General features: G+C 34.5%; 1 pseudogene; it reads left to right on the top strand.

The window, feature by feature from the left end:
* The first annotated feature begins 7142 nt into the window (after positions 1-7142).
* LOC149248988 (tubulin beta-3 chain-like) overlaps positions 7143-12906 on the top strand; it is a 52040-nt pseudogene continuing 46276 nt past the window's right edge.

The raw sequence follows: 12906 nt of genomic DNA, 5'->3' as shown, positions 1-12906 counted from the left end.
TTTAGGAGTACAAAAGTAATATTTTCCCAATTGGAAAAGTCATGAACTGAAAAATATCCTTCCAACATATTTAACCATCTATCTATGGAATCTACATGTATATGTCCTTCAAAAATAGGAATGTTGAAGTTAACTTGTACCTTAAAAGGAGTGGCACCTCCAGAGTCATTGTTGGATGAAGATGTGTCACCTGTGGGTAGTCGTTGAAGGATCTCGGCAAAGTTACCCATCATCGCATTCCTTTGTTGCTCGAGGGATTCCTCGAGCAATATTTTGAAAGGATCTCCTGCCCCCTCATCTTTCTTTTCTTTCGCCATGGGAAGTCATCGAGGTTTGTGAGGCTAGTCTTGTAAAGGTTCAACCAATTCGATCCCTAACTCCTTATACCCTCATTAGAGACATGCAAATAAAAACAAAGAAAGAGAAGACCACTCTGATACCACTAAATCATACCTATGCAGGAATGCAACAAAATACAGATATACACATAAACATAGAGATGTAGCAGAAATAAAACTTCATTTCATTAATATCAAAGAACTAAAATATGCTTACATACAGAAATGGAAATAAACTAGCACGGGCAATGGTAGCTTATCTATGAGAAAAGATGTGGTGGCTACATGCCTCTGAACTATGTTACAATGAGGCTCAAAGGCATATTTATTATTGAGAAACTATGGAAAACCCTAAAATCTAAAAACCTAACCCTAAGAGAAGAAGTGCCAAAATTGTGGGCCTCGTTTGGGTAAATTGGTACATCAACTTCCCAGGGTCGTAACTTTGGCATGCGATCTCTGTTTTTCTATCATCATACCTTGTTTTGAAGATGTCAAAGAGGAGGTCGAAAAATATGGTTAAACTAGATTAGGAATTTTCTCGTTTTTCCTTTTTCCCTAAAAGCATCTTTTAGTCCCTTAAAAGAGCTCTAGAAGTTTAGGACCCAAAAAGTTGCCAAAAGTAATAAGTTGTGCTATAATCAAAGATACTAAAAAGAAACAATCATGGGGGTCCAAGTGGAATAGGCGGGTGGCCACCATTATCCACCTGGATCATTGACTTGCTTACCTCTGACCTTGTGAGGGCAAGACGCCAAACTACCCAACTACAGTGGTGTTTAATCCACATTAGGCTCTCAAACTAGAAGAGAGCCCATAGAATTACGTGAAGCTCATTATTGAGCTTCCAATTATACCAACGTCTGTACACTACCCTTTATATAGAAACTACGCGATGCAAAATCAATAGGGAATTAAACCAATCCACTCATAGGTCAATGATGTAGCATGACTCCCATAACCAAATTTATGCTTATCGCATCATGGGAGTGACACACAAGATTTCATTTTGACATTATGAATTCTAGTACCTTGAAGCACAGAAATCATCATAAATCGATCCAAGGATATGAAACAATAATTGGCCATGGGATATGGACTGAGTTCAGGTCTATTCCACATAGGAAAAATTAATATAGGAATGTTTGCATGAAGCTAGTGGCCATATCTTGCCACATCAAGTTGATGCCTGATGTCCTAGACCATCATAAGGAAATGAATGGGGAAATTAACATGCAAATACATATGCACATAAACAATTGATAGTTGGGGATAGGGGATTGGGATTGGGGGGGATCAATGGATCAAAGGAGAGGGGAATATAAATGGAGGTTACAAGGGAGATTAGCATGAAAACTTTAAGGAATTGGAGCAAATTGTCTTATTTCACTAACTTCAATCTGACCTTCATCGAGGAGGAAAATCATATTGGCTTGGGAGTCCACCTCAAAATTAAGATTTATAAGTCTATGGAAGAAGGAAACACTAGAGAAGGAGTGAAGAATACTTTTAGTTCAATAGTACAATAAATTCAATGTATTATCTTTTGGAGGAGTGTCATTTCTAGGATGACGAATAATTAGGAGAGACTCACCCAGAATTATAATGTCTCGGACTCCCCAATCATGAGCTAGGGTTACCCCAAGAAAAATCCCATACATTTCTTACTAATTGTTGGCTTTCCGTCTAATACCCTATGAAAATTTATCCACAATATTTACTTAAGTATTTAATAATATCCTCCCCTCCCGCCATCCACCCCTCAAATTCAAGTAATTTCGATAATCGTATAATATTGTTTTTTTTGTATATTGTATAGAGATTTTCTTTTAAATTTTTACAATAAAGAAAATGATTATATATATATATATATATATATATTATATTATTTTTATTATTTAATTTTATGATAATTTAGAATTTAATTTGAATATAAATTTATTTTAAACATTTATTTATGAAAACCATAAAAACATGGGATTGTTCACCATAAACGTTGGACAATATCTAAAGTATGGCCAAATATATAATGTTAATCACTTGAAAATTTTAAGGTTAAAGTTTAGAATAAATAAAAAGCTAATTTGAAAAAATAATTATTGATATAGATATGAAATTAATTTTTTATTTTTACTATTTAATTTTTAATAATATTATAATTTAATTTTAAAATAAATGATTTATTTATTTGATGAAAAACATAAAAACATTAATCACTTTAAAATTTTAAGTTATTTAGATGTGTTGATAGGCAAATGGATTTGAAAACGCATTTAATGAATCTAGTTTATATAATCAAAATATATATTTTTTTACTCGTGCAAAGTTGTATATTCTATAGGAAGAATATACATTTTATATCACGAATATAGGTATACTCTTGATAGTGCTAACATTCATTAGCTTGAAAAATTTGAATTTGAATATAAAAAATTACATTCCTTTTTTCCAACCACTGAAACCACTGAAAATAACTTGAATAGACCATTTTTTTTTAGAACTAATCAATTTATTTAATTATTCTAACATCATTACACTATCTATTCCAATATGATTACATCCATATATGTGGGATTCTCTTTTCCTTATTAAATTATTTGACCATTTAATTATTCTAACACCATTACACTATCTACTCCAATATGATTACATCCATATATGTGGGATTCTCTTTTCCTTATTAAATTATCTGACCATTTAATTATTCGAACACCATTACATTATCTGCTCCAATATGATTACATCCATATATGTGGGATTCTCTTTCCCTTATTAAATTATCTGACCATTGATGGATAGATTCTCTTTTCCTTATTGAATTATCTAATCATTGATTGATAGGTATTCCAAATATGTGATTTATTGAATTATCTAACCATTGATTGATAGATTCTCTTTTCCTTATTGAATTATCTAACCATTGATTGATAGATATTCCAAATTTGTGATTTTTATTGACCATTGATTCATAGATTCTCTTTTCCTTATTGAATTATTTAACCATTGATTGATAGGTATTCCAAATATGTGATTTTTTTTAAATTATTATGATGTATTGAATATCTAACCATTGATTGATAGGTATTCCAAATATGTGATTTTTTTTTTAAATTATTATGATGGTTACATGTGAGGTTGTCTTTTATTCAATTATTTAATAATGCTTAATTTTTGCTTTATTGAATTATTAGATAGTGACACTTTAAGTTAAGGTTATCGTTAATTAAATTATTCATCAATAGTTACCTGATTCCAAATTCATGAAATTCTTTTTGTTAGGGAATACTTTTGTCGATTCATTAATAGTCCACATCATATGTATAGTTATTGTCAACGTTAAAATCGGAATTATAATTATTGGTTTCTAAATGTTAAATTGGATTTTCTTAATATTATTAATTGTGGCCTGACCGGGTTTGTTTATATATATAGATAGATAGTAATTAACTAATTAATTAAAGGATGGTTATATATAATTTTTTTAATATTTTAATTTTTTATTTAGAGAATATTTTATAATTATTGATTAAAAAGTATATTTTGTTCTTTTGATTTATTTAAGATTGTTAAACACACATGGAAAACATAGAATAGGAAAGATAAATCAGTGAGTTCATTTTTTATTAACATCAGATATACATTTATAGTACAAATATGTGACTCTTGGGTTTCAGATCTCAAGGTCTTTTGGACTCCTTTTGTCCATTCGACTTCCACACTAACCCACTTAGGATTAGGTGTCCAACATTCCCCCCCTTAATCCGAAGGGTTATGTATGAGTCCAAGAAGAGAGCTGTAATACAAAATGTGCAAAAATGCATGGCAGCACTAGGCTGAATGTGCTCTATGAAATGTTGGTATAAAGGGCAGTGGTTTAAGGGTGACCACCAACACTGGAACGCTTAGTGCAATTCCCAGAACTCTTCCAAAACTGGCAAGAAGCTGGAGTCTTCTGCTAGAGGAAGTGTTCTTAATCTGTGATGGTTTAAGGATGACCAACAACTCTGGAATGCTTTAATGCAATTCCTGGAACTCTTCCAAAACTGGCAAGAAGCTGGAGTCTTCTGCTAGAGGAAGTGTTCTTAATCTGTGATGGTTTAAGGATGACCAACAACTCTGCGATTCCTGGAGCTCTTCCAAAACTGGCAAGAAGCTGGAGTCTTCTGCTAGAGGAAGTGTCCCAGATTGCCAACTGAAGGCATGTTCAGGCATCTTTGTCTCTGGCTACAACTCTGAAACTGGTGTGGCAGGTTGTGGCTCAGGCTTGCTTGATGTGGCTTTGAAGCTTGTAGATGACCATCATTTCCCCCCCTGTCAGATACAACGTGAGATGATGGAGAAAACTCAACTGCAAGACTGTTCAATATTCTGGAACAAGTTCTGACATGTGTTTGGAATATCTTCTTGGCTGTTGATGCCCATTGCCAAGAAGCGATCCATCCAAGATGAATCTTTGTTCTTGCAGAACGTTTGTTTCTGAAGCATCTGTTTGAAGAATGACTGGTTTTATGACAGTGCTTACATGGATGAAGATCAAAACAGTGATCTTTCAAATGGCCAACTCGGTCACAGTGTTGGCATTTCACAATCTATTGTTGTTGTTGTTGTTGTGGAAGAGGGGCATAGTCTGAAACAACTGAAGCTGAACTGTCATGAGGAGCAGGTGAACTGTCATGAATAAATCCAGCACTCTGAAACTGAATGGGCTTGGCATAGTCTGGAATATGAAAGGACAAGTCCTTGTCATATCCAAGACCAGTTCTGTGCTTGTTGTGGACAAGTTGTTCCCAAGGTATGATGATGGGCTTGGGAAGTGCAAACTGAGTTTCTGCATCTGTATGTACAGCTGCTGCTTTATTGGGCATTGGATCTGAAACATTATTGACTTGTTGTTGATAGGTGGTTGTTTCAATGTTCTGAACAAAAACAGGTTCAGAATGATGTCTTCTTTTATGTAGCTCTTCTTGCTGTAGCTACGATTCAAGCTGCAAAAAATCGATCTTTTCCTGTGCATTTTGTAGACATGTCTGAATTTCTAAGAGAGATCCTTTGCTTATTTGTAATGTGTCATCAACAGTAGATAATATCAGAGTTTTAAGGAACTGTAATACTTCACTGGTTCTGGCCATTTTTCTTCAATGTTTGATTTACACCTTCAAAAATTGATCACAACTACTACTCAGTGCAGAAAAGTAATATCTACTCACAGTACACAGCAATATCCTTTGCAATATAAAGGATTACAATCAACTCACCAAAATCTTTATGCAGCAGTGGAATCAAGGAATCAATGCACTATAATGAGTTTTAACTACAATGCCACAATTGGGGCAGCAAGAACTGCAAACTTGTTTGGATCCTTCAAATCAGCATCAGCAACATGTTCCCAAAATCCAGGTTCTTTAAAGCGGACTAGTAACATGCATCTCAACAATTTCACAACTGTACCATTGTCTTTTAATGCTTCCACATGTAGTAATAGTCTCCAAATAAACTTATATTATCTAGTAGCAAATTCAGAGATTAAATGCAACGACCATTAAGTGATAGCTACTACATAATGGACTGTTCTCATTCAAAAACTTAACTTAAACAAAGAACAGATTGGAAGATAGAACCCGACAATTAAATGTCAGCGAATACAAATTAGTAGATATGCAATTATCAGTCCCCAAAATGGCACCTCAACATTTGTTTATGATGTATATTGCCCAGGAAATGGAAGAATAGATTCCCTCTTCACCACAGTCCTTGTATCATCATCAAACCATACTCATTCAACTTCTGAGATAGCATACAGTCCCTTTAATGCAGCTACATCAATAACAGAAGGTGGAAACACGCAAAGAATACCGGTGACCTTGATGTCAAAAGGCTTACAACTAAGCCAAAAGAGGATCTTTATAATCAAAAGCCAAAAGAACTTGTATCTACTAGCATTCCTTCAAGTGTAACTACAGCAGTACAGGATGCCTCTTGCCCTTCTCGGTTCACATACATGGAGAATAATTCAATTCAAACTCAAATGGTGGAGCACATATCTCTGGTCATGTTCCTCTTGTCGCTGGAGCAGCGTTCTTAGCATGGACATTTTCAAAACGAGATATACAAGAACATATTTACCACCCTTACAAAGTAGTCACAACAACATTGTTTGAGAACTAGTGTTATTAAAATGGTGTCGGTCTAACTCAGAATGGTGGTATTAAACTGCGTCCAGGTTGGCTCAAACTTGAGGCAAGTAATGTATTGATTTTACAGGTGGGCACGGTTATATGATATGGCAAGTAGACAACGTATACAGCGTAATAGGGTACTACATATATATGAACAGCTTATATATGAACAACGTATATGCAGTCAACACACAAATAATAATAACGATACCAAGGACAACATGAGAGTGGTAAGGAAGGTGGAGGTTCCAACAGCGTGTCAACCAACAATGGATTCATATCAAAGCAGCGTTCACCATGGAGTAGATATCAGATACCAGATACGATGGGAGCGCTGAATAAATGATGGTCTTCTTCAAACACGGGGCTGTCCTTCACTGGGCCAAGAATATATTGCAGCCTGCTGGAAATGTTGAATATACATGAATGAAAGCAACGTTAAACCGCATTACAGCAACATTAATATATATTGTGTATGGTAGTCTCAATATATATATATGAGAAGGCCACACACAATCTCACATCGCGTCTCTGAAAAATAAGCTTCCGTAGCGGTTATTGGATCCTTCAGTTCTGGTGCGTGATCGACCACTTGAGTGGCAGAGTTGCTCCTCTGATTATCGTAGCGATGTCTTCTATACCTGCAACCACAGAGTCTCTCAGTCGTGCCTTGGACATCAAGAGCACTGACCCTGCAGGGGCTATTTCTGTTCTTCATCAGATAATTGATGCGGTTGCAAAGATCCCGGGAACATCACAGCTTCAGATAACTCTATGTAGGGAAATGGTGGAATGGACGCGTTTGGAGAAACGAACATTTTTAAGGCAAAGGGTTGAAGCAAGGCTTGCTGCTTTATTAATGGAAAGCAAAGAGTACTCGGAAGCTTTGACACTCATTTCTGGTCTTGTAAAAGAAGTTAGGAGGCTGGATGATAAACTGCTGCTTGGTGATATTGATTTATTGGAGTGTAAGCTTCACTTTTCTTTGAGAAATCTTCCAAAGGCTAAGGCTGCCCTAACTGCAGCCAGAACAGCTGCAAATGCGATATATGTTCCGCCTGCTCAACAGGGGACTATTGATCTCCAGAGTGGAATCCTTCATGCCGAGGAGAAGGATTATAAAACAGCTTGTCCATGCACATATCCTTCAGACCGGCTTCGAACCCGATACCTTTTTAGAAACCAAACTTATGATAATGTATGCCAAGAGCGGGTGTTTCAATGGAATGAAAAGAGCAGCACAACGTTTCATTAATGTCAGAACAGTGTACAGTAATGTCACCAGCGTTTAGTAATGAGGTGTAGTAAAAATGGAATGCGCAGAGGTCGACAGGCGTTTCTGAGGCAGAGTCAGAGGTCAGGTAACGCAGAGCATTAATATTCAACAACCATTCAATAATGATACCAACGCAGCGTTAAAAGACCGTTAATATGATATGGACAACGTTCAAATGGAAACGCATTCAAAGATGTTATGAAACAGCGTTAAACCGATATGGACAGATGTGCAACAGCAACAGCTAATTATATGGAGCAGCGCAGGAGCAATGGACAGAGATGTCAGTCAGGAGTAGCGCGTTAGCAACAAAAACGTACACAGTGACAGAGATAATGAAGACCACATCAGCGCTATTCAAGGCAGCTCAGACACAGAATTATGGGCAGAGGTGCAGGACTGACATGCACATAACATGCCACAGAAAAACAAGCGGCTCTGATACCATGTTAAACACACATGGAAAACATAGAATAGGAAAGATAAATCAGTGAGTTCATTTTTTATTAACATCAGATATACATTTATAGTACAAATATGTGACTCTTGGGTTTCAGAACCCAAGGTCTCTTGGACTCCTTTTGTCCATTCGACTTCCACACTAAACCACTTAGGATCAGGTGTCCAACAAAGATATATAAATGATGATTTATATTTTTTTATATATTAAAATTTATTTAATGTTAATATTTAAAGGTGGAATAATGTTATTTTTATTTTTATATTCATTTATAGTTATAAATTTCATATAATTAGGGACAATAAATTTCTTTATGAGAGATTTTTCGGAATAAGTCACAAGATATTTCATTTGTCATGCGTTTCGAACCAACTAGTGTGGTTCATCGTAAGAACAAGTTGAATGAGCAGATCAAGCTTTGCATGTTAAATAGATAGAGCAGAGACTCCAACGGGTGTGTAACAGCTATATTATAGCCATTATACAGCCGTTGGAGTCTCTGCTCTATCTATTTAACATGCAAAGCCTGATCTGCTCATTCAACTTGTCTTGATGATGAACCACACTAGTTGGTTCGAAACCCATCGACAAATATAATATCTTGTGATTTATGCCGAAAAATCTCTCATAAAATTAATATGGATCACAAAAGCCTCAATTCAACAATGATAAATTTCATTTATTTTTTGTGCTTTCTAATTCACCAAAGAAAAGCTATTGTAATATCATGTTCTATTTTATTTAACATTATATCCTGTCATATTTTATTTAACATTTTAACTAGATCAAATTACATAAGAATTAAAATATTTTTAGTCGAATATAAAAAAATATATTATAATATCGTATATTTTTGTTTAATATTTTAACTAACTCAATTAAAATATTTTTGGTCGAATATAAAAAAATATATTATAATATCGTATATTTTTGTTTAATATTTTAACTAACTCAAATAAAAAATTAAAATATCTTTATTTTAATATAAAAAAATTATTGTAATACCATGTTCTCTGTCGTTTAACATTTTCACTCATCAAATTATATAAAGATTAAAATAAAAATTTTAAAAATAAAATAAATAATTTATATTTTATTCCGGAGACCCACTGTAGAAATATATCTATTAGATCTTTAGCATCAAAAATTTATTGAAGATGTTGATGACTTAATTTTATTCCAATCTTGTTGGACTCCTTTATGTTGTAAACTCAGGAGCGCCTTCAGAAGGGAAAGCATTTTTAACAACTATTTTAATTAATTTAATTTCTAAGTAAATCACGTAAACATGTATATTACGTGGGTCATTTAATATTTAAGATATTATATATATTATTAGATTTCAAATTTTTATTATTTTAATTTTTAGTTTTGCTTGTTATGGGCATATCGGATTTCCTTTTAGCTTTGACCATTTGGCCCGAAAGCATAAAATGAGGAATACATATCAAGAGTGAGGAAGAGATATCCCCACACACCTGGTGGCAAGTCTTTCCATTTTCAGAATCATAACGCGCACCCCTCCAATAACACGCACCCCTTGAGACTTTATCCATCAAACAGGGAACAGATACTAGTGGCTTTCCATACCTTCATCTCCTGCTTCTTTGTAATATGCAATAGGTTTTCCTCTTCCCCTGCTGCCAAAAAATGGCAGGAGCTTCCACCACATCATCCATCCTGATAATTTTCATAATATTTTCTTTTGTATGTTGGGCGAGGCTAGAGAGAGGTCTCATATCTTACCATGTATATTGTAATAATTTAAGTTCTATAATCTCGGATGTGTATGCTATTTTGGTTTGTAATCCTATAGGCCTATGTAGTTTACATGGGATCTTCTGGTGGTATGGAAAAAAACTATCTCAGATATTCCTATCTGCAGATGTTGGTTTCTGTTGATGGAAGGTAATGGAGTACCATGAAGGTAAGTGTAATTGACAGATTGCATCTAATTGTGGAATTGGGACTAATTTTATGTTGTTGGTGAGTTTAACGTAGTAGCAAGAAGACAAGAAAATCTCTAATCTATTCTTACACTCTCTCCTTCAATGGATTCTGAGCAGTTCTCTTCGAGTAACAAGCCCAAGTAATAGCTTGTAAGTTCTCAAATTTGTCCCTTACTTTTGTTTGGATCTCTATGAGGGTTAGAATTACAGGAATATCTTGATAACCATATTCACCCTAGTGCACTCTGCAAACCTCAATCATATCAAGGGATTCCAAGCTATTCTGAAGTGATGCTTGTTTTGTGGATAGAAAGGCCTTCACATGATTGGTCAACAGGGGACTTCCCCTTCTCATAACTGATCGATTTCTCATTTGGAATGATGATGTTTTCTCTTTGAGCTAATTTCAAATATTTTTTCACATAGAGAATTTCAAATTTATATTCTCTCAGATTACCATACTGGGAGTATTGTTAAACTGTGTATTGTATTTTTATGTCACATTTTAATTATGATTAAATTTCATATTCTACTATTATTCTCATTTTTTTGGAAAACACTTTACCCATCATCGGAAGAGACAATGAAGAGATTAGCACAGTTCAATTTCACACTTCACTATTCTCTATATTTTTGGCTCACTTCACTTTCCCATTTCACTGAAATGTTCTTTACATTATTTTCTCACAGTGATTTACACACTTGACTATTCTTTATATTATTGGATCACTTCACTTTCATATTTCACCGTTGTCTACATTCCTCGCTCACTTCACTTTCACACTTCACTTTCACATTTCACTGCTCTCTCCATGACTCTCTCACTTCTCTATTCTCAATATCATTCAAAGTTTTTCTTTATGTTCAATAAAGTGTTCATTAAAAAGGTTGAGAAATATTTTTCTAAGTTCTATTTTTTTTAAATGGTGCATCAGAAGAAGTATAGAAAAAAATCATTTTATGTGATGGCATTGTTTCAAAATCAACTCATTTCAATTCATCTGTGCAATGCCTCAAAATTACATCTCTCTTACATAAACAATTACAACAAACAAATTTTGTGGAATAGGAATTCAAGCACATTTGTGCATGAGTTTCCATCCAATTGTATATGTGTAAAAGCTAAAAAATTACATAGCCATGTAAACTCTCGTCTCACAAGAACCTCAGGCACCTTTATGAGCATCTCAAATGGAATTTTCATAGCTGGATTTTAGCTATGTTTGTGTTGATGGCCATAAACAATGTGTCTAATTCCTCGCCAACATTCAATTAGAAAACAAAAAAGGCTATTGGATCACCCCATTCTCACAAGGTTTTAGGTTGCACATTGATTGTCCAGATGCAAAAAATCAGATATGTGATATGTCAAATTCTCATGATGCCAAAACATGGAGATTAACACCTCCTAAATTTGATACCTCTTAACCTAATGAATCAATGGAAATAATAACCCTACCAGGGTTGGCTCCTCTTAACCTGATGAATCCAAGTTAATAATGACCCTACCAGGGATGGCTTATTAGGTTGTGGTCTAGTAGTAATTAGGTGAAACTTTACCATAATTAGCATAAATAATTGACCACAATTAGCACAGGTTTTATTCTCAATACATTCTTATTTGGAATTTACCAAGAATTTCCCAACGCCATGTCCCTAAACTTTCGATCTTTTTTCACCCAAAAAATAGGGCGGTTTATGATAAATATGCAGCTCATAAGATAAAATTATATTTAGTCAAATAAATTTATATTTTTACATTCTCTCCTAGAAAGAAATAACTTTTATGGAACTAAAGCAATTGATGCTTTTTGGTATTGGACAATAATGTCAAGGGTTGTTCCAGTCTTCCCCGGCACAATGCATAAACTACATACAATGAGATCATGTGATTTCCTACAACTAGAAGAAGATAATGTAGAAGGCAATCATAAGTCTATATTGCATGCTCCAGTTACAAGTGATGTGATTATTGGACTTCTTAACACAGGTAGGAATGGTAATAATATCATGGCATCATGATTCATTTGATATATTATTATACTTATATGCTAATGTTTTAAGGTTTGATTTCTATGGGTGATTGGCCAGAATTAGAAATCTTTAATGTTGAGGGAATGGGACCTATTCCTTCTAGATGGAAAGGGAAATGCATGGAAGGATATAATTTCAATTCATCTAACTGCAATAGGTATGTTAAGAAATTCATCAATATCCTGTTTTCCTTGATGCAGAAAATAGGAAATTCTCTGTAGATGAAGCATTGATTTCATTTAAAAATTCTTAGAAAGTTGATTGGTGCCTGTTACTATGGTGATGGATTCTCTATGTCTATGGATCCTAAAGCGAATTTCCCCATCTATGATGGCCCAAGTACAAACGACCTAAACAATCTTCCAAGGCCAATTAGGACTTACATGTCTGCAAGGGACTCCCTAGGGCATGGAAGGCACACCTCTACAACTATAGGAGGAATATTATTAGATAATTCAAGTTATTATGGGTTGGAAAAGGGAGTAGTCAGGGGAGGAGCTCCTCTTTCGAGGATTGCAGCCTATAACGTCTACTCTGAGGATGGATGCTCAAATGCTAATATACTTGTGGCCTTTGACAATGCCATTAAGGATGGCGTCAATGTATTATCTCTTTCTCTCTGTGCTCCTTCATACTTTACACCAAATATATTTAATGATGGTATATACATTGA

The sequence above is a fragment of the Pinus tabuliformis genome, chromosome 7 (genome assembly GCF_031772625.1).
Source record: "Pinus tabuliformis cultivar Carrire ecotype Pingquan chromosome 7, CPIR1, whole genome shotgun sequence".
Lineage (NCBI taxonomy): Eukaryota > Viridiplantae > Streptophyta > Pinopsida > Pinales > Pinaceae > Pinus > Pinus tabuliformis.
Note: the sequence above shows the minus strand (reverse complement) of the source record. Positions and strands in the feature narration are given on the sequence as shown.